The 27688-nt window shown below is 34.8% G+C and overlaps 1 protein-coding gene across 1 annotated transcript in view; it reads left to right on the forward strand.

Moving 5' to 3' along the window:
* The window catches only part of LOC141457264 (protein spitz-like), a 334980-nt gene that overhangs the window by 3987 nt on the left and 303305 nt on the right, over positions 1 to 27688 (forward strand). The window contains exon 2 of the mRNA XM_074133991.1: positions 8524 to 8606. The gene's annotated coding sequence lies outside the window, so the exon portion shown is untranslated. The remainder of the gene's footprint in view (positions 1 to 8523; positions 8607 to 27688) is intronic.

The raw sequence follows: 27688 nt of genomic DNA on the forward strand, positions 1-27688 counted from the left end.
AAGAGAAAATCTAAGGGTCAGCTGCTGGATTCGAACCCGGGACCTCCGCGTGGGAGTCCAGTATGCTAACCTCATAGCTAATCCCTTCCCTCAAATGCTTTGTGTTTAAAGGTATAAAATTTAGTAAAAGTCCCAGTTGTGATTTGAAATAATTAAAACATTTCATTTTTACTTTTTTTCCCTGTTATAACTATGTCTTGAATTATGTAAAGAATATTTTGAATATTTGCCTTTTAAACAGTATGTAGGTAACTTTATTGTTGTGGACACCCAATAAAACTGATTGACTATTTGAGACTGATTCATAATGAAATTCCATTTCCTGCTTCCGTTCTTTGGTATAAAAATTATAGTTATTTACTAGTAGTTATGGTTGTATTTATTGTAACATGTGATTCAACAGTGAATATATAGTATATATGTATATCTCTTTAATCAATGCAGAATATATGAATGAATGTGATTATTATTGGTAAGGTCTTTGTTTGTACAGCCTTGCCTAAACGACCTTAACTCATAGCATACATTAACTAACAGAATGGCTACAACCAAATTAATTTCATTGACTAGTTTAATACTAAAATTATATTTACAATTTCGATCAGTGGTGGTATAATGTGTTAGCCAGAATGCTACTTACTATACTTGCTTAAAGAGAATCTTAACATTCCTTAGGTAAAGGAACAATGGCATTAAATTAGTTCAAAATATGCTCCGCTAGCCTGAAAATAAACATTTTAAGTTGAATACAGGTTCTAAAATAGATTGTTTACTACTCTATTTATTACTCTGGATTGTAGTTATTGAGATATAAGAACTACTCTGGATTGTAGTTATTGAGATATAAGAGTTTAAAATTTGAAGGATTTCATTTCCATCGAAATTTCAAACCTTTATATCTCCCTTCCTATTCATTAGATTTCAATGAAACCTTTACCAAAATGTAGAGAATAGTTAACTCTATAACTGACATAAATAGCATAGTTATTGAGATATAAGAACTACTCTGGATTGTAGTTATTGAGATATAAGAACTACTCTGGATTGTAGTTATTGAGATATAAGAGTTAAAAATTTGAAGGATTTCATTTCCATCGAAATTTCAAACCTTTACGTATATCTCCCTTCCTATTCATTAGATTTCATTGAAACCTTTACCAAAATCAACCCTCATACAACTGTCCTACACGGACAGTTTTAATAATAATAAGAAGAAGAAGGGAGAGGATTAGCTATGCGGTTAGCGTACTGAACTCCCACGCGGAGGTCCCGGGTTCGAATCCAGCTGCTAAGAGGGTCGTTTGAAAAGTCCGTGCAAAGTCAGAGAGATAGCACTACTGGCGCGTATCGAGGTTATGTTCAGTTAGTAGCATCTCTTGGATGAACACACACCAAGTTTCAGCCAGATCGGTCTATTTCTTTGTGTTTGGCATTCGTTTGAATCGAGGAAGTCGAGTGATTTTCAAAAAATGGACGAAAAAGAATTTCGTGTGTTGATTAAACACTACTTTATGAAAGGCAAAACGCCTCAGGAGACTAAAGAGAAGCTTGATAAACATTATGGTGACTCTGCACCTTCGATTAGAACAGTTTATAAGTGGTTTCAAAATTTTCGGAGTGGCCATATGGGCACAAGTGACGCTGATCGTTCTGGACGCCCTGTTGAGGTTAATACTCCAGAAATCATTGATAAAATCCATGATATGGTGATGGATGACAGAAGAGTGAAGGTGCGTGAGATTGCTAGTGCTGTGGACATCTCGAATGAACGGGTACATAATATTTTGCAACAACATTTGGACATGACAAAGCTATCCGCAAGAAGGGTGCCGCGATTGCTCACGCTTGACCAAAAACGAAATCGTGTGAAGTGTTGCAAGGACGGTTTGCAGCTGTTCCAGAAGAATCCGCAGGACTTAAAGCGTCGTTTCGTCACTGTGAATGAAACATGGATACATCACTACACTCCTGAGACCAAAGAACAATCTAAACAATGGGTTACCAAGGGGGAATCTGTGCCAAAAAAAGGCGAAGACCGTTCCTTCGGCCGGAAAGATTATGGCGACGGTCTTTTGGGATTCGCAAGGAATAATCCTCATCGACTATCTGGAAAAGGGTAAAACTATTACAGGTGCATATTATTCATCGTTATTGGACCGTTTGAAAACCGAGCTGCAAGAAAAACGCCCACGATTGGCCCACAAAAAAGTCCTTTTCCATCACGACAACGCACCAGCTCACACCTCAGCAGTTGTGGTCGCAAAATTAATGGAAATAGGGTTCCAACTCGTTTCACATCCCCCCTATTCTCCAGACTTGGCTCCCTCGGACTACTATTTGTTCCCCAATATGAAGAAATGGCTGGCGGGAAAAAGATTTTATTCAAACGAGGAGGTGATTGCAGAAACGAATGGCTATTTTTCAGACTTGGACAAATCCTATTATTCGGAAGGGATCAACAAACTAGAGCAGCGTTGGACGAAGTGTATAAGCCTAAAAGGAGACTATGTTGAAAAATAAAAAAGGTTTACCCCAAAAAATTAAGTAGTTTTTATTTTTGCACGGACTTTTCAAACGACCCTCGTATTTTCTCTTCCTAAGAGCTTCTTACAGCTCACTGTCCTGTTATGGACAGTGTTATCTGTAACGAGAAAACATTGTCCGGAGGCCGGTAGTACACTGAAAAAAGCACTGGGCGCTAATAATCTCAGATCTTGTCGCGCCCTAAATCATTAAAAATAATAATAATTATATTAAACAATAAAAATTGGCATGGACTTATGATTAATTAAGCTCATTTGTAGAAGGCGGTTTTATAATCAGTAGTTTCTTTTAAGATGATGTCACTCGTTTTTCGTTAAACTTGGTTAGCTAATTGTACATATAGATTTTAGATTGTATATGAAATGGTTATAAAGCCAAATCGTATTTTGTAAACCGTATTTTCATTAAAAATGTCAAAAAATGCAATTTATACATAAAAGCTAGTAATATTGGACTGTTGTTGCATTAGCTTTTTATTGAAATAGCTGTAGTTTATTTTCATTTAATTATTTTTCTAAAAACCATCAGATCAGTGAATGGAAAGTAGAACATTGAATGTAAAAAAAAATGTTCATTAGTTTATAAATCAAGGTTAGGTATTGAATGAAACTATTGTGTATTGTTTACCATATAACTTGTTATTCCCTATCCTGTATGTTGAGGAAAATAATTTTTTGTTAGAGGACTTCCTCAATGATTCAAATAAAGGTTTGCAACAAAAGCATACACTGTAATGTAAATTCGACTTTTGTTTTGTTTTTGGAGGTTAGCAGAATACTCTTTCCCTTGCTTTTATTTATGTAATTATTTGTGATAAATTTAACTTAAAAAAACAAAATTAAGGTTACAGTAACCACTGACATTGACTTTCTGCCTTGCCGACAATCGTAATTTTATTTCAACTCATTTTTTTTTAAATTTTTACTGCCCAAAAAAGCAAGGATGGTGAAGACGAAGATCAAATGCATGCTGATTTGTTTTTTCGATATCCACGGAATCGTCCACAAAGAGTTTCCTACCTCAACGTCACACGGTCAATCAACACTTTTACCGAGAGGTTCTTGAAAAACTTCGAATAAGGGATCCATTCGTGTGACATCCAAACATCAAGAACAAGTGGGTGTTGCATCACGATAATGCTCCTTGTCACACAGCAATTTCAATAAACGAGTTTTTGGCCGAGTAAAATCATTCCTGTGGCTCCTCAGCCTCCATATTCGCCTGACTTGAGTCCTTGTGACTTTTTTCTCTTGCCAAAGTTGGAAAAATCACCTGAAGGGAACTCATTTTGGGACAGTCGAAAACATTGCAGACGGCTGTAACCGTTACTAGCTGAAGGCTATTCCAGTATCGGTGTTCGAGCACTGCTATGTGGAGTGGAAGAAACGTCTCCAGCGCTGTGTGGCTTCTGAAGGAAGTTATACAAAAATTTTAAAAAATCAGGTCTCATTACTTAATTTACAGACCTCGTATATTAGTTTGACAGTATTTCTCTTCATTATTTTCTCTTTTCCTCCTTGGTTAATGAACTCTCCACGAATTAGGTTGGATCTGACAGCACATAAGAAAGAAGAAACTACTCCTGTACTCTATAGGCAGAAACTCTTAGAAATTTTAAATTTCTATATGGATTACCGGCCCATTTACACTGATGGCTCAAAGATAGACAACGGTGTAGGATGTGCCATCTACACTCATGGAGTCACCGCCACGTGGACACTTCCCTCGCATGCTACAGTGTACACAGCCGAAACGTATGCCATTTGGCAAGCATTAAAAACGATATCTGAAAGAAAGTACTCTTAAGCCCTGGTGCTGACAGACTCTCTCAGCGCAATAAAGGCCCTTCAGGATAGATTCTCAGACGACCCATTTATTATCCGTATCCATGAGATATTGCATAATCTGAATACATGTGGTAAAAAGGTAATCTTTGTATGGGTACCAGGTCATATAGGGGTGGCTGGAAACGAGAGAGCTGATGCAGCGGCCAAACAGGCTGCCTGCTTAAATGCGGATCTAGCCATCCCTGTCAGACCGGCCGACTTAAAAACATTTGCGAAGTACTCCATGTTTAGAAAGTGGCAGTCCCAATGGGATCTCTTAAATGAGAAGTTGAAGAAAATTAAGCCACAAGTGTTCAATCAAACAGTAGAGAACTTCCCGCGTAGAGAGTCGGTAGTGCTCACCAGGCTTAGAATTGGGCATACAAGAGTCACTCACGGATACCTGCTAGTGAATGGAAGAAAGCCGAAATGCCCACTATGTAGAGAAAGACTGACCGTGATCCACATGTTAGAAGAGTGTCAGGCACTTAAAGGAAAGAGACAAAGAACAGGACTACCATGTAACTTACGGGCAATTTTAAAAGAGGGTTCCCCTTATATAGAAAAGCTGTTTGACTTTTTGAAGAGTAGTAACTTGTATAGTAAAATTTAGTTCAGTTAGGTTAGGCTAGGTTAGGATATCTTAAGCGAGGAGTGGAATATCGAGTACACTCCTCCAGAGTGAATGTAAAAAGTGTGTATGTATTAGTAAGAATGTATTTATTGGTATGAATGTACTTGCTGGTATAAATGTATTTATTAGTAAAAATGTATAAAAGTAAATATATAGTGGCGAGTAACAGCAACGGAGGTTGTGTGTGAGCACATGGCTGAGGTGGTTAAATAAAGGATCTTTTATAAAGTACTGTTGTTTTATTGAAAAGTAATACAAAACATGGTGTCAGAAGTGGTCGAATTTGATTTTTAATTCGTGATAAGTAAAATAACAATGTCGATGTATTCGAACTTGCCCATTCCAAGCTATTTGGAGGCGGGCCCGGGACTGGTTGAGAATTGGAGGATTTTTAAACGAATGTGGCACAACTATGAGATAGGTACGGGTCTAGAAAAAGAATCCAGCAGACGCAGGTCGGCAGTTTTCAAGACGATTATTGGTAAGGAGGGATTACGAATAATCGGCCAGTTGCAGATGGAAAACGAGGAAGACATTGAGGCGCTGATATTAGCCCTGGATAAGGAAATTCTTAATTACCGCTTAAAGAAGGTGGAAGCTGGGAAGGAGCACAAGAAGAGGCGTGGAAAGCCATAAAAACTAGATTGATGAAGACACCAATTTTAAAATATTTTGATGAAAACAAAGAAATTTTTCTTCAAGTGGATGCAAGCAGTTATGGTTTAGGAGCAGTGCTGTTACAGGATGGGCTACCGGTCGAGTATGCCTCTAGAACATTGACCAAGGCAGAAAAGAAATACGCACAAATTAAGAAGGAGACCTTAGCAATTTTATTTGGGGTAAAGCGGTTCGAAAAATATATATTTGGGAAGAAGATTCAAGTGGAATCAGACCACAAGCCGTTGGAAACGATATTTAAAAAGAGTATGAGTGAAGCACCAAAAAGGATTCAACGGATGCTTCTGGAGCTAATAGGGTTTGATTTAGTCATAAATTTTAAAATAGGTGCTGAAGTGAGCATTGCAGACGCATTGTCTCGATTGCCGTTAGATGAAATGCCTGATGAAGAGTTAGTGATCGCAAAAATAGTGTCAGAAACAGATGTTTTTGGGCAGACAGGAATGCGCTTGAAAACACTAAAAGAAATAATAGAAAACCTGGAAAAGGAAGCTGGAATAGACATGGTAAAATCATATATATTAAATGGTTGGCCACACGATATAAAATTAGTACCTGAGGAAGTGCGAGACTGGTGGAAAATTAGAGATGAACTAACAATAGCGGATCGAATAATATTAAAAGGTCAGAAAATATATGTTCCGGCAGGAATGAGAGATGAACTGATGGAGAAAATTCATTGCGGACATCAGGGGGTGGAATCATGCATAAGATATGCAAGGACTAGAATCTTCTGGTTCAAAATGAACCAAGATATTGAAAAAAAAGTGAGACAGTGTGTGATCTGCAGAAATCTTGATGATAAAAGAAACCAAAAAGAGACTCTTATATTAAGGAAAACCCCAACATATCCTTGGGAGGATGTGACGGTGGATATATTTTGGTTCAAAGGATTGGTGTACATTGTATGTGTGGACTATTTTTCGGGATTCTTCGAATTTGGAAGAATAAAGGATACCAGTACATCAAGTACTATTGAATGGCTGAAGAAGACATTTGCAAGGTATGGGGTACCAAAAGTTCTGTTTAGTGACGGAGGAACAAATTTTTGCTCCAAAGAATTTGTTTCATTCTCACAAAAGTGGGGTTTTAACATGAAAATTTCTTCACCATACCATCATCAGTCGAACGGCAGAGCAGAGGCAGCAGTAAAACAGACAAAGAAATTGTTAAAAATCAGAGAAGAAGGAGGCGATTTGGAGGCGGCACTGCTCACTTGGAGAAGTACCCCAAATATAATGATGACAACAAGTCCAGCTCAAAGAATGTTTGGTCGCCACATTAGAACTATGGTACCAGGAACAGACAAATCTCTTCAAACGAAAGTTCATCTGACAAAGGCTAGAAAGGAAATAGATATTAAAAAACACAAGTACAAAAATGAATACGACAAAAAGGCAAGAGATTTGGGAACGTTGAAAATAGGCCAGAAAGTAAAGATATTAATAAATCCGGGAGTCAAAAGTGTAATATGGAAATCTGGAATAATCAAGGCAAAAATTGATAAAAGGTCGTATATGATAAAAGTTGATGGACACATGTACAGAAGAAACAGAGTCCACATTAAAGAGGATGGAGGAAAGATGGAGAGATGGCATGACGATATGAGGAGTAGAGTAGGAATGACAGAGCAGACTGTGACTATGGCACAAACAGCGGAATCAGGGAGTCCAGAAGAAAAGCAACACTCAGCGGAACCATTATCGGGTCAGAAGAATGGATCACAAATTTCAGGAGTTCAGGGGGGGAAGATCATCACTAGATTTGGAAGGGTGGTGATCAAACCCAAAAGGTTGATTCAGGAAGTTTAAAGGTAGAAATGAAAGAAAAAATGAGTGTAGGAAAATGAAAAAATTTAAGAAAGTTAAGTTCCTTATTGTTGTTATTATTATTGTATGTTAAAGTTCTAACATATTCTATTTTGTAGTAGTTTCATTAAAATTAAATTAATTGTAAACAAAAGGGGGTGTTGGCAGTGGCGAGTAACAGCAACGGAGGTTCTGTGTGAGCACATGGCTGAGGTGGTTAAATAAAGGATCTTTTATAAAGTACTGTTGTTTTATTGAAAAGTAATACAAAACAATTGATAAGAATGTATTTTCTAGTATGAATGTATCTTCTGGTATGAATGTATTTATTTAGTTAGTCCTTAGGTAAACTGATTTAGCAAGCAATCCCCTGCTATTAGCTAAAGAATGGCGCGAAATGTTAGGCTGACTTCTCCCCGTCGTCGGATGCGATGGTAAAGAGAGTAAGTCAAGACCATCATACCATACCTCCTTAGCTCCCTCCGCCTTTGACCATCCAAAGGCGTGGTTTTGGATGCTGGGTACTTTGGGCAAGCGCCATTCTAGATCGAGTGGAAAGGAAAGAGCGTGAGGCGCTAATAACCTTGCAGTTGATGCGCCGAAAAAAAAAAAAAAAACGCAAGCTAAAAATATTTTACTTTTTGCAATAACGAAATGGTTAAAACAATTTTTTTAAGGATGGCCACTTTATTTTTTGCCGCTCAGTGTATTTAAGAGAGAAGTTTTGAGAATTGATGGCAACCAATTTAAGTTAATAAATACTCGTAATTTGTGGAAGCGCCACGGTAGCCGAGCGGTTAGAGGCGAGACCTGCGAAGCTAATATGTATTGTGGTACTGGGTTCGATTCCCCGGTCTTAGGACTTGGATTTTTTATTTAATGATTAATAAAAGAAATTTACAGTAAAGTTATGTTTGCTAGTCTCCTCCGCCCGCATGAAATAATAGGCGTTTACTTTAATCTAATTTGTCTAAATTAATTCTTGTTTAAATTAAAGATAACTTAATGATTAATATTGTGGAATTTGTTACAGTCTTCCATCTGTGACAAGATAATATTGTAAAGAAGAATTCACATCCAATAGTAAAAATGAGATTCATACACCACGCCTCTTATGTAAGTGTTTACATTTTAATTACTTTTAATGTCAAGATTTTTAATTAATTCTATTAATTATTCAATACATTACTTCTAATTGTTGAAGCCAAGTTTACTGGTTAGAGACAGAGTCGGGCACTGATTAAAAAAACAATTAAATTCTAAATTTAATTGATTAATTGTTTTAATTGATTTTTATTTTAAATTTTAATCAGAATTTAATCAGCGAATTTAATCGTAATATTAATCATATGACAATTATTTAATCAATTAAATTTCAGATTTAATCGTTAATCAAACTAAAAAAATTATGATTAAATCTGAGAATTAAATTGAACTTTAATTTTAATCACCGAATTAGTTCAATTTCAATCGTTAATCAAACTAATTTAATCATCCATTTTTATGGCTTTTCAACCAATGGTTTGAACCACGTTTTGGCGAGCCTTTTTTTCTGAGCGTCTTCAATAAATACTTTTCGGTTAATTTTTGTAGACTTGGACTTCTTCACGAGTCTCTAGACCAGTGGTTCTTAACCGGTGTACCGCGAATATGGTCCAAGTGTTAAATGTATTGAAATTTAGAAACTTAGGAAAGATACGGAAACAAAAAATTGTTCCTTTTTTTTTAATTTTAAGTTCTTGCTAAATACCGAATTTCAAATTATTTAATGTTAGTGTTCAGCGAGAAAAATATATACATATAATTGTGTTCCACGTCCATGAAAAGGTTAAGAACCACTGATATAAAGGGTTGAAAATTTTTTGGGTCATGAAATTCTGTAAAATTATGTCCGTTCTATATCTCCCACTGTGAACCACGAATTGATATGGAATTTTGTTCTCATGTACACTTTGTTTTTCTCAATTATAAACTATACTTATTTTGTGCACAGATCTAAAAAGGTAGAAGGTATAAAGGGTTGAAAATTTTTTGGGTCATGAAATTCTGTAAAATTATGGCCGTTCTATATCTCCCACTGTGAACCACGTATTGATATGGAATTTTGTTCTCTTGTACACTTTGTTTTTCTCAATTATAAACTATAGTTATTTTGTGCACAGATCTAAAAAGGTAGAAGATATAACGGGTTGAAAATTTTTTGGGTCATGAAATTCTGTAAAATTATGGCCGTTCTATATATCCCACTGTGAACCACGTATTCGTATGAAATTTTGTTCTCTTGTACACATTGTTTTTCTCAATTATAAACTATAGTTATTTTGTGCTCAGATCTATAAATGTAGAAGATATAAAGGGTTGAAAATTTTTTGGGTCATGAAATTCTGTAAGATTATGGCCGTTCTATATCTCCCACTGTGAACCACGTATTCGTATGAAATTTTGTTCTCATGAACACTTTGTTTTTCTCAATTATAAACTATACTTATTTTGTGCTCAGATCTATAAATGTAGAAGATATAAAGGGTTGAAAATTTTTTGGGTCATGAAATTCTGTAAAATTATGGCCGTTCTATATCTCCCACTGTGAACCAAGTATTGATATAGAATTTTGTTCTCTTGTACACTTTGTTTTTCTCAATTATAAACTATAGTTATTTTGTGCACGGATCTAAAAAGGTAGAAGATATAAAGGGTTGAAAATTTTTTGGGTCATGAAATTCTGTAAAATTATGGCCGTTCTATATATCCCACTGTTAACCACGTATTCGTATGAAATTTTGTTCTCTTGTACACTTTGTTTTCTCAATTATAAACTATAGTTATTTTGTGTTCAGATCTATAAATTTAGAAAATATAAAGGGTTGAAAATTTTTTGGGTCATGAAATTCTGTAAGATTATGGCCGTTCTATATCTCCCACTGTGAACCACGTATTCGTATGAAATTTTGTTCTCTTGTACACTTTGTTTTTCTCAATTATAAACTATAGTTATTTTTTGCACAGATCTAAAAATGTAGAAGATATAAAGGGTTGAAAATTTTTTGGGTCATGAAATTCTGTAAGATTATGGCCGTTCTATATCTCCCACTGTGAACCTCGTATTCGTATGAAATTTTGTTCTCTTGTACACTTTGTTTTTCTCAATTATAAACTATAGTTATTTTGTGCACAGATCTATAAATGTAGAAGATAAATAGGGTTGAAAAATATTTGGGTCATGAAATTCTGTAAAATTATGGCCGTTCTATATCTCCCACTGTGAAGTACGTATTGATATGTAATTTTTTTCTCTTATACACTTTGTTTTTCTCAATTATAAACTATAGTTATTTTGAGCACAGATCAATAAATATAGAAGATATAAAGGGTTGAAAATTTTTTGGGTCATGAAATTCTGTAAGATTATGGCCGTTCTATATCTCCCACTGTGAACCTCGTATTCGTTTGAAATTTTGTTCTCTTGTACACTTTGTTTTTCTCAATTATAAACTATAGTTATTTTGTGCACGGATCTAAACAGGTAGAAGATATAAAGGGTTGAAAATTTTTTGGGTCATGAAATTCTGTAAAATTATGGCCGTTCTATATATCCCACTGTGAACCACGTATTCGTATGAAATTTTGTTCTCATGAACACTTTGTTTTTCTCAATTATAAACTATAGTTATTTTGTGCACAGATCTAAAAAGGTAGAAGATATAAAGGGTTGAAAATTTTTTGGGTCATGAAATTCTGTAAGATTATGGCCGTTCTATATCTCCCACTGTGAACCTCGTATTCGTATGAAATTTTGTTCTCTAGTACACTTTGTTTTTCTCAATTATAAACTATACTTATTTTGTGCTCAGATCTATAAATGTAGAAGATATAAAGGGTTGAAAATTTTTTGGGTCATGAAATTCTGTAAAATTATGGCCGTTCTATATCTCCCACTGTGAACCAAGTATTGATATAGAATTTTGTTCTCTTGTACACTTTGTTTTTCTCAATTATAAACTATAGTTATTTTGTGCACGGATCTAAAAAGGTAGAAGATATAAAGGGTTGAAAATTTTTTGGGTCATGAAATTCTGTAAAATTATGGCCGTTCTATATATCCCACTGTGAACCACGTATTCGTATGAAATTTTGTTCTCTTGTACACTTTGTTTTTCTCAATTATAAACTATAGTTATTTTGTGCTCAGATCTATAAATGTAGAAGATATAAAGGGTTGAAAATTTTTTGGGTCATGAAATTCTGTAAGATTATGGCCGTTCTATATCTCCCACTGTGAACCACGTATTCGTATGAAATTTGGTTCTCTTGTACACTTTGTTTTTCTCAATTATAAACTATAGTTATTTTGTGCACAGATCTATAAATGCAGAAGATATAAAAAGTTGAAAATTTTTTGGGTCATGAAATTCTGTAAAATTATGGCCGTTCTATATCTCCCACTGTGAACCACGTATTGATATGGAATTTTGTTCTCTTGTACACTTTGTTTTTCTCAATTATAAACTATAGTTATTTTGTGCTCAGATCTATAAATGTAGAAGATATAAAGGGTTGAAAATTTTTTGGGTCATGAAATTCTGTAAGATTATGGCCGTTCTATATCTCCCACTGTGAACCACGTATTCGTATGAAATTTGGTTCTCTTGTAAACTTTGTTTTTCTCAATTATAAACTATAGTTATTTTGTGCACAGATCTATAAATGCAGAAGATATAAAAAGTTGAAAAATTTTTGGGTCATGAAATTCTGTAAAATTATGGCCTTTCTATATCTCCCACTGTGAACCACGTATTGATATGGAATTTTGTTCTCTTGTACACTTTGTTTTTCTCAATTATAAACTATAGTTATTTTGAGCACAGATCAATAAATGTAGAAGATATAAATGGTTGAAAATTTTTTGGGTCATGAAATTCTGTAAGATTATGGCCGTTCTATATCTCCCACTGTGTACCACGTATTCGTATGAAATTTTGTTCTTTTGTACACTTTGTTTTTCTCAATTATAATCTATAGTTATTTTGTGCACAGATCTATAAATGTAGAAGATATAAAAAGTTGAAAATTTTTTAGGTCATGAAATTCTGTAAGATTATGGCCGTTCTATATCTCCCATTGTGAACCACGTATTCGTATGAAATTTTGTTCTCTTGTACACTTTGTTTTTCTCAATTATAAACTATAGTTATTTTGTGCACAGATCTAAAAATGTAGAAGATATAAAGGGTTGAAAATTTTTTGGGTCATGAAATTCTGTAAGATTATGGCCGTTCTATATCTCCCACTGTGAACCTCGTATTCGTATGAAATTTTGTTCTCTTGTACACTTTGTTTTTCTCAATTATAAACTATAGTTATTTTGTGCACAGATCTATAAATGTAGAAGATAAATAGGGTTGAAAAATATTTGGGTCATGAAATTCTGTAAAATTATGGCCGTTCTATATCTCCCACTGTGAAGTACGTATTGATATGTAATTTTTTTCTCTTATACCCTTTGTTTTTCTCAATTATAAACTATAGTTATTTTGTGCACAGATCTATAAATGTAGAAGATATAAAAGGTTGAAAATTTTTTGGGTCATGAAATTCTGTAAGATTATGGCCGTTCTATATCTCCCATTGTGAACCACGTATTCATATGAAATTTTGTTCTCTTGTACAATTTGTTTTTCTCAATTATAAACTATAGTTATTTTGTGCACAGATCTATAAATGTAGAAGATAAATAGGGTTGAAAAATATTTGGGTCATGAAATTCTGTAAAATTATGGCCGTTCTATATCTCCCACTGTGAAGTACGTATTGATATGTAATTTTTTTCTCTTATACACTTTGTTTTTCTCAATTATAAACTATAGTTATTTTGAGCACAGATCAATAAATATAGAAGATATAAAGGGTTGAAAATTTTTTGGGTCATGAAATTCTGTAAGATTATGGCCGTTCTATATCCCCCACTGTGAACCACGTATTCGTTTGAAATTTTGTTCTCTTGTACACTTTGTTTTTCTCAATTATAAACTATAGTTATTTTGTGCACGGATCTAAACAGGTAGAAGATATAAAGGGTTGAAAATTTTTTGGGTCATGAAATTCTGTAAAATTATGGCCGTTCTATATATCCCACTGTGAACCACGTATTCGTATGAAATTTTGTTCTCATGAACACTTTGTTTTTCTCAATTATAAACTATAGTTATTTTGTGCACAGATCTAAAAAGGTAGAAGATATAAAGGGTTGAAAATTTTTTGGGTCATGAAATTCTGTAAGATTATGGCCGTTCTATATCTCCCACTGTGAACCTCGTATTCGTATGAAATTTTGTTCTCTAGTACACTTTGTTTTTCTCAATTATAAACTATACTTATTTTGTGCTCAGATCTATAAATGTAGAAGATATAAAGGGTTGAAAATTTTTTGGGTCATGAAATTCTGTAAAATTATGGCCGTTCTATATCTCCCACTGTGAACCAAGTATTGATATAGAATTTTGTTCTCTTGTACACTTTGTTTTTCTCAATTATAAACTATAGTTATTTTGTGCACGGATCTAAAAAGGTAGAAGATATAAAGGGTTGAAAATTTTTTGGGTCATGAAATTCTGTAAAATTATGGCCGTTCTATATATCCCACTGTGAACCACGTATTCGTATGAAATTTTGTTCTCTTGTACACTTTGTTTTTCTCAATTATAAACTATAGTTATTTTGTGCTCAGATCTATAAATGTAGAAGATATAAAGGGTTGAAAATTTTTTGGGTCATGAAATTCTGTAAGATTATGGCCGTTCTATATCTCCCACTGTGAACCACGTATTCGTATGAAATTTGGTTCTCTTGTACACTTTGTTTTTCTCAATTATAAACTATAGTTATTTTGTGCACAGATCTATAAATGCAGAAGATATAAAAAGTTGAAAATTTTTTGGGTCATGAAATTCTGTAAAATTATGGCCGTTCTATATCTCCCACTGTGAACCACGTATTGATATGGAATTTTGTTCTCTTGTACACTTTGTTTTTCTCAATTATAAACTATAGTTATTTTGTGCTCAGATCTATAAATGTAGAAGATATAAAGGGTTGAAAATTTTTTGGGTCATGAAATTCTGTAAGATTATGGCCGTTCTATATCTCCCACTGTGAACCACGTATTCGTATGAAATTTGGTTCTCTTGTAAACTTTGTTTTTCTCAATTATAAACTATAGTTATTTTGTGCACAGATCTATAAATGCAGAAGATATAAAAAGTTGAAAAATTTTTGGGTCATGAAATTCTGTAAAATTATGGCCTTTCTATATCTCCCACTGTGAACCACGTATTGATATGGAATTTTGTTCTCTTGTACACTTTGTTTTTCTCAATTATAAACTATAGTTATTTTGAGCACAGATCAATAAATGTAGAAGATATAAATGGTTGAAAATTTTTTGGGTCATGAAATTCTGTAAGATTATGGCCGTTCTATATCTACCACTGTGTACCACGTATTCGTATGAAATTTTGTTCTTTTGTACACTTTGTTTTTCTCAATTATAATCTATAGTTATTTTGTGCACAGATCTATAAATGTAGAAGATATAAAAAGTTGAAAATTTTTTAGGTCATGAAATTCTGTAAGATTATGGCCGTTCTATATCTCCCATTGTGAACCACGTATTCGTATGAAATTTTGTTCTCTTGTACACTTTGTTTTTCTCAATTATAAACTATAGTTATTTTGTGCACAGATCTAAAAATGTAGAAGATATAAAGGGTTGAAAATTTTTTGGGTCATGAAATTCTGTAAGATTATGGCCGTTCTATATCTCCCACTGTGAACCTCGTATTCGTATGAAATTTTGTTCTCTTGTACACTTTGTTTTTCTCAATTATAAACTATAGTTATTTTGTGCACAGATCTATAAATGTAGAAGATAAATAGGGTTGAAAAATATTTGGGTCATGAAATTCTGTAAAATTATGGCCGTTCTATATCTCCCACTGTGAAGTACGTATTGATATGTAATTTTTTTCTCTTATACCCTTTGTTTTTCTCAATTATAAACTATAGTTATTTTGAGCACAGATCAATAAATATAGAAGATATAAATGGTTGAAAATTTTTTGGGTCATGAAATTCTGTAAGATTATGGCCGTTCTATATCTCCCACTGTGAACCACGTATTCGTTTGAAATTTTGTTCTCTTGTACACTTTGTTTTTCTCAATTATAAACTATAGTTATTTTGTGCACAGATCTAAAAATGTAGAAGATATAAAGGGTTGAAAATTTTTTGGGTCATGAAATTCTGTAAGATTTTGGCCGTTCTATATCTTCCACTGTGAACCTCGTATTCGTATGAAATTTGGTTCTCTTGTACACTTTGTTTTTCTCAATTATAAACTATAGTTATTTTGTGCACAGATCTATAAATGTAGAAGATATAAAAGGTTGAAAATTTTTTGGGTCATGAAATTCTGTAAGATTATGGCCGTTCTATATCTCCCATTGTGAACCACGTATTCATATGAAATTTTGTTCTCTTGTACAATTTGTTTTTCTCAATTATAAACTATATTTATTTTGTGCACAGATCTAAAAATGTAGAAGTTATAAAGGGTTGAAAATTTTTTGGGTCATGAAATTCTGTAAGATTATGGCCGTTCTATATCTCCCACTGTGAAGTACGTATTCATATGTAATTTTTTTCTCTTATACACTTTGTTTTTCTCAATTATAAACTATAGTTATTTTGAGCACAGATCAATAAATATAGAAGATATAAAGGGTTGAAAATTTTTTGGGTCATGAAATTCTGTAAGATTATGGCCGTTCTATATCTCCCACTGTGAACCACGTATTCGTTTGAAATTTTGTTCTCTTGTACACTTTGTTTTTTCAATTATAAACTATAGTTATTTTGTGCACAGATATATAAATGTAGAAGATATAAAAGGTTGAAAATTTTTTGGGTCATGAAATTCTGTAAGATTATGGCCGTTCTATATCTTCCACTGTGAACCTCGTATTCGTATGTAATTTCTCTTGTACACTTTGTTTTTCTCAATTATAAACTATAGTTATTTATGCATAGATCTATAATTTTAGAAGATATAAAGCAGTGGTTTTTAACTGGTGTTCCGCGAATATGGTCCAAGTGTTCCGCGAAGTTTCAATTTTAAATGTATTGAAATTTAGAAACTTTGGAAAGATACGAAAACAAAAAATTGTTCCTTTTTTTAATTTGAATTTAATTTTAAGTTCTTGTTAAATACCGAATTTCAAATTATTTAATGTTAGTGTTCCGCGTCTATGAAAAGGTTATGAACCACTGCACATGGGTAAATGTGAGTGTAAGGTGGTCCTATCTAAGTCTAGTGAGTGGTAAACATGGTGAAATGTGAGTGTGAGGTGGTCCTATCTAAGTATAGTGAGTGGTAAACATGGTTAAATGTGAGTGTGAGGTGGTCCTATCTAAGTATAGTGAGTGGTAAACATGGTTAAATGTGTGTGTAAGGTGGTCCTATGTAAGTCTTGAGAGTCACCAACATGGTATAGATGAGACACCAGAATGGTAGAATGAAGGTGCCAAGTTTGGGAAAGGTGATAATATTGATAGAGAAGAGGCACCAGCTAGGCAGAATAAAGATGTATTGGTCCGAATCTGGTTTAACCATTGGCAATGTTTGGTTTTAAAAATTTAATCTCTCATATTTTGATTAAATTATAAAAAATTTAATCGTCCAAAGTGATTAAAACTAAATTTGGAATTTAATTCAATCAATTAAAATTATGATTATTTAATTGATTAAATTCCGATTAAATTAAAAGTGAATTTAATTTTAATCAACTAATTTTGGCCGATTAAATTTTTTAATTTTAATCATGATTAAAATTAAATTTCGATTTAATTCAATTGTTTTTTAATTGATTAAATTTTTGCCCAACTCTGGTTAGAGATGAATTAAAAAATAAAAAATCTAAAAGTTTAATTTTTTACCTTTACATGTTCAGACAGGTATTCAAACATTCTTTCAGATTATTTGTAGGCTGAACTCACTTAAAAAATATGTGAGAACCGAATGATTCGAATAGCGGGCTCGGCCCAATAAAAACCAAAGCAGAGTTATTAATTTTTTTTAAATTGCCCTGGGCGTTGCTGGCGTAGTAGCCCGAGGGTATTCAAGGTTGTGGAACGCATAATTGTAGCACTATTAATTTGTTCCATGTTTAGAGGGGGTCTATTGTAAAAGAAGAACATTCCAAAGGTAATACCAAGATGATTTAGCTACTGGTATGGTAGGTTTGCCCTGCTTCTGGTGGTAAATTGATGGAAATCCTTATACATCTTGAATTATTATAACAAAACAAATATTTTTTTTTTAAAAATCTTTTATTAGAATTTACTACTGCAACGATTGTTGCAACAAGCAAATGTGGCACCCGATAAAAATTACGTGAAAATCACGAGTGGAGAAGGCACCCAGTGGTGTCACTCCAGTAACTTGCTCTTGCTATACTGCTCTCACGCTAAGAGTAGATCACGAGGCCATCTTCTCTTCAATCTCCTTAGAGGATTACCTGGTAATGTGGAGGAAGATAGGTGTTCTATGAGAGGGTTAGGATGAGCTGCTGGTAGAGGAATGAAATTTGAGAAAACGAGTGGTAGCAAGATCTTTAATGAAAGGGATTTTGAAGTCATTATGGCTAGTGAGGTTAGATACATAGAAACGGAGCGTTAAGAAGTTTTCGAGGTTTTTTTTTGACTGTAATGTCTGGGAGGCGTAGGGAAGTTGGAACGCTTAGTCGATCCTCACACTTCGATGCCGTATGACCAAATAGGTCGCAGTAACAATAGATATAAGAGTCTTTTGTTATGTAGGTTAAGTTTCGAACGTTTGTCAAGTAGTCTGGCGAGAAGTTTTGTAGCATTGGTTAGTTTCTTGTCTTTTCAGTCTAGTATGGAGATTCCATGTCAACCGTTTGTCTAGGTGCAGTCCAAGGTAGCGTACTTTGTCCACAGTTGGTATAGGAGTTTGGTTCAAGATGATGGGGAGGTAGGATTTTCCGTCTGAGAGTAAAATACTATAAATTTTGATTTCGTAACGTTTTGATTCGCCATTTGAAAAGCCAGTCCTGTAAGTGGTTGATGTGTGTTTGTAGAGCTCGTGTAGCGATAAGAGGATCGGAATGAGGAGATAAGATGGCAGCAAAGGTGGAAAGGATGGTATTTGGATGTTGTGGTATATCTGCTGCATATAAGGAGTACCTAGGACACTGCCCTGAGGAACACCAGCTCGGGCTAGATGGGTATCAGAGTCTGCTGTTCCACAGTTGACTCTGAAATATTGATCTTTTAGGTAGGATTTGAGGATGAGGAAAACAAATATTAAATTTTTTTTTAAAGTTGTCAAAAGTTGATTTTTACAGAAAAAAAGTCTAAAAAGAAATCTTCGAAAACAAGTTGTGCAAGTTGTCACTTTAAAAAAGTAATTTTGCCACAGTCAGAATTAGGAATTCAAGATTTTACCTAAAGATTGAAGGATATTATATTCTTCAATGGTTCACAAATATGTACATTTAAAATCGATTTTAGCTTAAATCTGATATTCTCAAAAGATATCAACTGAATCCTCGGCCCCTGTTGCCATAAATAGCTAGTAATAAATAAAATAGTTGGTTGTAATAAAATAAAATAAACTGACGTCTTCATCCTAAAATAATCTAATAGATGGTATTAATGTCGCGACTAAGTACATTAAATTAGGTGTGATAAGGAAATGAGACATATTTTGGGAATGGGATATATTTGATGAACAGTTTAATGCATTTAGTATTATGACGTGTGTTAAGTGTGACGAAGTAGTAGTTTTAGTTCAACAGCCAGCCACTGCTGCGCCCTGAACTATTCCATATTATACCTCTGCTTACAAAAATGGAAGATGGGATAACCCTCTGTAGTGGACATAATTTGAAGGATTTGAATAACGAACTCATTTTTATCTCCTTATGTTTTATCATAGACCCAAAACAAAAATTTTAAATAAGTAAATTAGTAAATCTTATAAAGAACACTTTAAATAGTTTGTTACTTGCAATACGCTCTTTATATTCATGCACTTATTTTATTACTTAGTGTATTGCTGAGATTTGCTTAGTAGTATCTATGTTTAGGTACGGAATGATCTTAAAGAGCTAGCCCCATTTAATTTGATCGTTTATAATGTTTTGGTGAAGGACAAAATTGAATTACTTTTAAGAAATCCATACGTCTTCTTATTTTTTTCTTATATGTTACAGCCTCATTTTGTTGGTAATACTGCCCGAATGGTGACTGTTAACTTGATAACTTGTTAGTTTCGTTGTGTTTGTAAGAGCGGATGAGTTCTTTGTGTCTGTTTTTAAGTAAGTTTAAAGGGATTTTTTTAAAAATTTATTTAGTTATTTACAATACAATAACCATATATACAATAAGTAAAAAGGAATATATAAGATAAATGGTTGCGTGAAAGGCGGTAGAGGAGAGTAGCACTTTCTACAGGATATGAATAATGTTTATGGTCTTTAGACTGCAAGGAAGTCGCGGGGCTATTGGCGATTCAGTCGGCGAGTATTGTTAGGGATGTCAGAGGAGGCGAGAGACAGTACCTAGAAGTTTGGAGCAAGTAGAGAGAGTGGTATGGAACTTTTGATATCTAGTCTTGGCGAGTTAGTGTACGAAGGGAATGTTGAGGTCGTTGTGAAGATTAAGGTTAGTCACGTAGAAAGGTGCGTCAGCTTTCTGTCGGCAGTAGTTTTAACTGAAATTTCTGTTTAGTCCGTATGTTTTTAAGTTTGGCTGAACCCCTACAGTTCTAGTCCGTAAGTTCACATAGGTTTGAGTTCTATGGGCAATTTGGAGCGTCGTCCAAGTAGTCTGTAAAGCAGTTTCGCACGTTTTGCCATTTAAGTCTAGTGTGGGGGTTCCACGTGAGTCGTTTGTCTATGTAGAGCCCAAGGTAGCGCACCAAATCTGTATAAGGAAGAGGACAGGTGGACAGGAGCCCCGCCGGAGAGTAAACGTGGCATGCTGGCATTTTTGTGGGTTCATTTTAATCCGCCACTTGTTTGCCCAGGATTCTATTTTATGTAAGTGGGTTTGTAACTTGTATGAAGCTGGTGAAGTACTTGTGGCTAGTATGGCTGTGTCGTCTGCATATGTACAGAGTAGTGTAGAGGGTTGTACAGGTATGTCTGATGTGTATACTGTGTATAGAACGGTGCCAAGTATACTCCCCAAAGGGAAATGTAAATTTCAATTAAAAAATACCGTTTCTTATGCATTTATGCTCCGTAAGTTTAAAAATGTTTCTCTGCTAAATTAAAATTTCATAGACAGTTCTCGAATCTTCTCAAGACCTGCATTTTATTACCATGAGAATTAATCCGCTATTCTAGAAGTGTACCCAAATAAGATAACTATGTTAAGTTACTGGTTAAGTAATTATTTGGGTAGAAAAGGTTTCAATAGGTTTTTTGAATCTCATTTGTTGAGAGGTGTTAATAGATTTGGTAGACCACAATCATGTTCACGGTCGGTCTAAGTATTTAAACTGCGCACATGTCGGAAAAGAGTAGTTTTCTCGCTTTGGACATTGTTTTCATTTCACACTAAATGGAAAAGTTGCATTATAATATTATCCACTCCAACCAAGCGAATAGTCTTCAACAACTGACATGTGCTGAACTAAACGATACACTCTTCGGCCTCTTCATTCTTTTATTCACTCTATTTTTCTATTAAATCCTTGCTTGATTGCTTCCAAAAGTGGTTATCTTCGAGTTCAATACTCGCCTAAATATTGCACCTGGATTTACTTTCTTCTCTTGCAGATCGTCACTTTAATCTGATTGTATACGCCATATTATGATATCGTTTGGGAGTAAGTTTTAGGTTTTAGTTCATTTGTATTACTTATAGCCTCTTTTCTGCGGTGGAACTCAGTTTGAGTTACACATCCTTTTTAAAAAAAACACAGGACGCGAAGAAAAAGAAAATCAATAAAAGAAAAAAACAATTAATTTGGTGTGAACAAACCCAACCAAAATATAATCACATTTTACCCCAAATTTGGGGTGATATAGCGATGGGGGTCATCAAAGAGTAGAAACTAAGGAAAGTACTGAGGCTGTGGTCACAGATGATCGATACGAATATAAGAACACTGAAAAATACAAACAAAATCAATTCGAGACATCACAAGATATTCGCTGGATCTTCTTCTTCTTCTTTGGCTTAGCTCTTACACCTTTCAGTGTCAAGCTTTAGATAGCTTGGGCCTTTAACCATAGGATGAACACTTCTCTATTACTTGCCAATCTTCGGATAGATAACCTCGTCTGACCTCGCTTTTGTGCCAATCGTTCGATGTAGTCCAGCCCAATCTCGGTCAGCGGCCTTCAGATTTGGCCTCCATCAAGCACCTAATCTTCTCAATTCCGCTTCTCCGGCAGACGTGGCTAAAACATCCCAACTGCCGTTTCTCCAACTTGGTTACTAAGGGTTGTATCTCTAAGCTGCTGCTTATTGTTTCTTTTCTAATTTTATCACGCTTAGTTTTCCCTTCGACCCCTGCGGAGAAATCTCATTTCGGTAGCTGTAACCCGGCTTGCATGCTTATCCAGCATTGTCCACGATTCTGCCCCATACTGAAGAAGAGGTAAGTAGGACGGTCTTAAAGAGGGTCATTTTCACTTGTTTGCTGACCACTCTATTAGACCACAGTATTCCTAATCAGACCACACCCACCCGATTCAGCACCTCTTGATCAATTCTGCCATCCTGGCTAAACTCCTAGGTACCTAAACTCCTCTACCTGTTCCATGGATTTTCATTTTGCTGGATCTAATATACATTAAAGGAATCTAGTGATAACTGGAGGCAACAAGGTTCTGTGGCTGTTCTTCTGATTACTATTAGAAGAAAGACCCAGTCCATTTGATCAAGGCATCAGAAGGAGGTGCGATCATTATTTGGTGTCCTCGCTTCCTGAAGGCCAGGAACTGAATGCTTGGTATTGGTCAGATGTAAAGTCAGGTGCAAGTCAGTGATATTCTTAAATATTACTTTGTAACCGGGAGATTGTCCCTTGATGGAATAATTTTTCACGTGTTTGGGGCATCAGATCCTTCGCAGCCCTAATTAATATTAATAAATAATAATTACATTAATCTTAAAATTATATTAATTGCTCATTACAGCGAAATTATAATTTCAACTTATTTTCTATCTTTCCTGTAATGAATTATCGTATGAAAATAATTCAAATAAACGATATTGATGTAAAACAAATAAAAACTTCAATTTTTTCTTCAAATTCAAAATTAATTTTAATTCAAATTCTCCTGGAGAATCAAAGTGAAAACATAGTATCACTCTAAATAAGAAAACTCTCCCTCCTCTCTCCTTCCACAATACTTCTATACCAATTACCAACCAAGTACGAGATCTCGGACTACATCTTAACAAACGACTAACTTGGAACCCTCACACGAGACTCAAACGAACTGACCTCAATCTGAGGTATAAAATGTTGAAAAGAATACTCGACAAACGATCAAAACTGACCCGGATGTACAAAAGAAAACTATATACCGCTCTACTTGCCCCAATATGGACGTACGGAATACAACTTCACGGAAGTGCCAAGAAATCGACTTCAAACCTTACAGTCTAAAATTCTAAGAACAATAGTTAACGCTCCCTTCTACGTCTCCAATCATACTATACACTCTAATCTAAATATTCCCCTCGTCACTGGAAATAGCCCAATCTCGTTACACAAAACTCCACTACATATCTACACAGTCATTACAACCCTCCTGATCCACAACATGTCCAAGACAGCACTTCCTTTAAATCCACAGCGCAGACTAAAGCGGCAGTGGCTACGCGACCATCTCAAATACATAACGTCGACCACCTAGGATGGTTGCTACGTAAGCTTGCCAACCTGGCGAACTAACGGCTTCCATCACTTGATGGTCGTCGTTCACTCCACTCATGTGTCTGGGTGCACATGCATGTGCGCGTGTGTATTTGCGCTATCCCTTATCTCTCATCTCTTTCGCTTGTTGTATTGGATACAGTTGCAAAGTAAATAAACTAATTAAATTATAATTCAAATTAAAAAAAAAAATTCTGATTCCAAATCTACGAACACATTTAGCCCCCCTTTTTTTTTAAAAAAAAAAAAAAAAAATTCATTTTATCTTAAAATAGTCATAAATAGGGAGGAAAAAAATTACCTTTAATGACTTTGTAGTACATAAATAGTTTTATTAGCCGACTTCCGTTGTACGAAAAGGAAGTGATAGCTCAAGATTGACAGCCTAGAGGAAGTATTGGTCACCTTTTGTTGTGTAATTTTGAATCTTGACTAGTTTTCTACCCGCCAACAGGATGTTCGTCTACCTTTATGCCATTAAAAGAGTTTTCGTATGCAATAGATCCTTGCATTGTAAACGATTTGTGGGTGATTCATCCTTTCTAGTTTCTTTCTATATTATTCTAATTTATTCTTGTTTATTCGATTATTAATTTTAGTTCTATTTCTTAAAAATAAGCTGATATATATATATTTTTATTAACTCTTACTCTTCTAAGGGAGAGGTTGTAATCGTGCACATCCCCTGGGTACGAAAAGGTGATTTTTACAAAATTAGAGTGCGTGTTTTGGTCTAAATTCAAATTGCTGTGCTGTTATTGTGTATTACACAGCCAAGTGTATTGTGCAACTATAAAAAACTTAATTTTTTTTTATTTATTTTGCAACTGTATCCTGGTACAATAGGCCAAAGTGATGAGAGATAAGGGATGGCGCAAATACACGTGCACGTATACGAGTACATGCATGTGCGCCTAGGGCGTGAGTGGAGTGAACGACGACCATCCAGTGATGGAAGCCGTTAGTTCGCCAAATTGGAAAGCAGCAACCATCCTAGGAGGTCGGCATTAAATGATGAGATGATCGCGTGGCCACCGCCGCTTCAGTCTGCGAAGTGGATTTGAAGGAAGTGTTGTAGTAGACATGTTGTGGATCAGAGGGTTGTTGTAATGACTGTGTAGATTTGAGTGGAGTTTTGGGTAACGAGATTGGGCTATTTCCAGAGACGAGAGGAATATTGAGATCAGAGTGTATTGTGTGATTGGATTAGAAGGGAGCGTTAACTATTGTTCTTAGAATTTTAGACTGTAAGGTCTGAAGTCGGTTGATGTTCGCTTTTTTGGCACTTCCGTAGAGCTGTATTCCGTACGTCCATATTGGGGCAAGTAGAGCGGTATATAGTGTTCGTTTGTTCGTCAGGGTCAGTTTTGATCGTCTGTCGAGTAGTCTTTTCAACATTTTATACCTCAGATTGAGGTCAGTTCGTTTGAGTCTCGTGTGGGGATTTCATGTTAGTCTGTTTTTAATTCCGCACACTGTGGGTGATTTTTAAAACTAAATTCCACGCTTAACTGGTTAACTGAAACACCTCACGGAACAATGTTTCCTCTCTCACTATCAGCTATTAAGTGAATAGGAATTTTAGCCTTTATATTACGATATCTTGGGACTTCATCTTGACAAAAACCTTAATAAATATGAAACTTTCGTAGCCCCTTTCTTTGACCCACCGACGCACCTAAATCCTATAATCTCCTTTGTGGAATCAAGTAAACCTTTAACCGAGTGCCCTTGTACAATATCGATAATTGAGGGAGTGTTCTCTGTGTTTTATTTGTTGAATTAATAATCATATTGTACAGCTAGGTTTGTTTATTAATTGTAAATCCATTGTGTTGAGATAAAACGAAAAACCTATCCCAAAGTCGGGACGGGTGTTATAGCCTGTGACATCACCAATATACTCCCCGCTGAGTTAGATTGCCGTGCTGTCTATACTCTTGCCGTCGTTTCCCATATGATTTACTTCTTCATAATCTCACTGATAGATAGCCCAAGTATAGTATGTTCCTTTCTTTCTATTATCTTTTTTGTTGTTAAGTGGCTGGTCCCCGCTGTGTCTTGTCCAACCCCCAAACTATTGTAATCACCGCTACGATTTACCTTCTTCTTTATTGCCATTACTCATACTTGATTTATTCCTTTTGTACAATCATTTATTAACTTCTAGTTTGTTTTCATTTTCATGTCTGTTCCGAAGATTAAGGCGGCTACCAATTTGCTGATCACAGAAAATGATCAAGCTTAAAACAATTGTAGGATTATCCTCCGTCTAATCCTAGGAACCATCATCGATGCACCCGTTTATGTGAGGCAACCATACCATCCACACTGAATCCCATTTGTTCCTGACCTTGCCCCAATCCTGCTACATCAGGATTTTTCCTACATCATAATCTCTTAATCCGCTACTTGAACTACCCAACCCTCCCATTTAATTAATCCTCCTCATAGTCTGAGGCGATGAAGGCCTCGCGACCATCTTGTCGAACGGTAAACTTCCCGTTTACCAAGGATTCGATCTTGAATCCTTCGTATTCAATTCATTCGGTATTTTCCATTAACCGACTTTTGATGGTCATCGTTGAATGTCCTTCATTCAAGTCATTCAAATGAATTTGTTTTATTATGATTTATGCAGTGTTTGGTTTTTTTCTATTTGATTTTTATGCTGTACTTGTGCATTTATCAACTTTGCTTTGTGGAAGTCAATCCTCGTAATTGAAAGCGACCTTATTCGTTTCGTGGGGAAATTCCAAATATAAATATCGTAGAGCTGCATATATGCAATTATTATTTTAAGTTTAAAGAAAGTCGTCGAAACTGCTCAAGAAAATGAAAAATAAATTCTATAATATGGATCTGCCAGTTTGATTCCATCCAAAAATTTATTTACACAATAGAGGGCCTAAAGTGAATATCAATTTTCTTTTACTCGTTAATGAGCCAAACGCCCACAATCTCCACAGACAGACTCCTGGTGCAGGAAAATTAGGAGCAAACTTGGCTAAACATCAGCTGGAATGAAACCCACAGCCGGGATGTTCATCTCACAAGTGGCAGTAGAACTCACAATCAGAAAGTGAGTTTAAAGCTAACACCATTACGAAGTGTATGTGGCAAGCTAAGAAGGTTATATCTGTACAGGTTTTTGCAAATTTTGCTGAAAATTATTTATGCAGATGCAGCAGAGCTTGCTGGATTTTCCTCAGTTGGAAGCGATGCCTTTTTTGTGCAGGAGGCGGGGTGTTGCTGCAATCTAAAAGTACCGGCCTCTTCTACCACCGCCAATATCACTTCTCTACAGCCACCGATTATTTTAAAAATGGAGATTCAATTTAGTAAATCGTACAAGATCGCCCAATGGAGCCAATTCTCTCTTTTACCTAAAAAAAGGAAGTAATTACTGTTCATTGTTTTTGGTGACTGAAAATCAGAAACCAACACACCAAAAAGGAAAGTGCTAGAAATGATATACATATCTAAGACAGAAAACAGTCTAAATTTCAAAACTGATACCAACAATTTAAACAACATATACGCAAACTTACTACAAAATACTTGACAATTGGCAACACTGACTTCCTTACAACCAAACACAAACACACACAGACCGATCACATTCAGTCCATGAACAGACAAGACAGAAGACACACCAACCCTCTAATGATGTAAAACAGTATATTGTAAACTAGGTAAATATTTTTGTAAATTTCGTTACATTATACATATTAATTTTAATAGAATTATTGTTAACACACTGTAAATGTATTCCACATCCTTGAAGATGACCTAGTCCCTAGGTCGAAAGCTCGGCATAATAAAAATATATCCTTGACTGAAACTGGCAGTTATTTTTTCATTCTATTAAAAATGGAAGATCAATAAGTAATCGATTGTTTTTTAAATACTTTTTCTTGATTAACAAGGATTTGAAAATTCTTAATGAAATTAGCCATAATAACACCCTGTGTTGTACCCACAGAATTAATGAGTCTCAACTTCGTTATAGTTAAACTAGTGACACATATCAGTAAGAAAAATTGTGAAATAAACATGTTGAAGATATATCGTAAAAACTGGGAGACACTAGTCAAGATATAAAGTCATATTCTTTGTAAGAATATAGATAATACGAGGAGAGTACTAAATAGATTCATGTCACGTATATGGTGGTTTCCTTGTTAAGAAGCTAATCGTCGTTGTTGTCGCCTCCCCCACG

This window comes from Rhodnius prolixus, unplaced genomic scaffold, assembly GCF_049639745.1.
Source record: "Rhodnius prolixus isolate KJV_2025 unplaced genomic scaffold, Rpr scaffold_10, whole genome shotgun sequence".
Lineage (NCBI taxonomy): Eukaryota > Metazoa > Arthropoda > Insecta > Hemiptera > Reduviidae > Rhodnius > Rhodnius prolixus.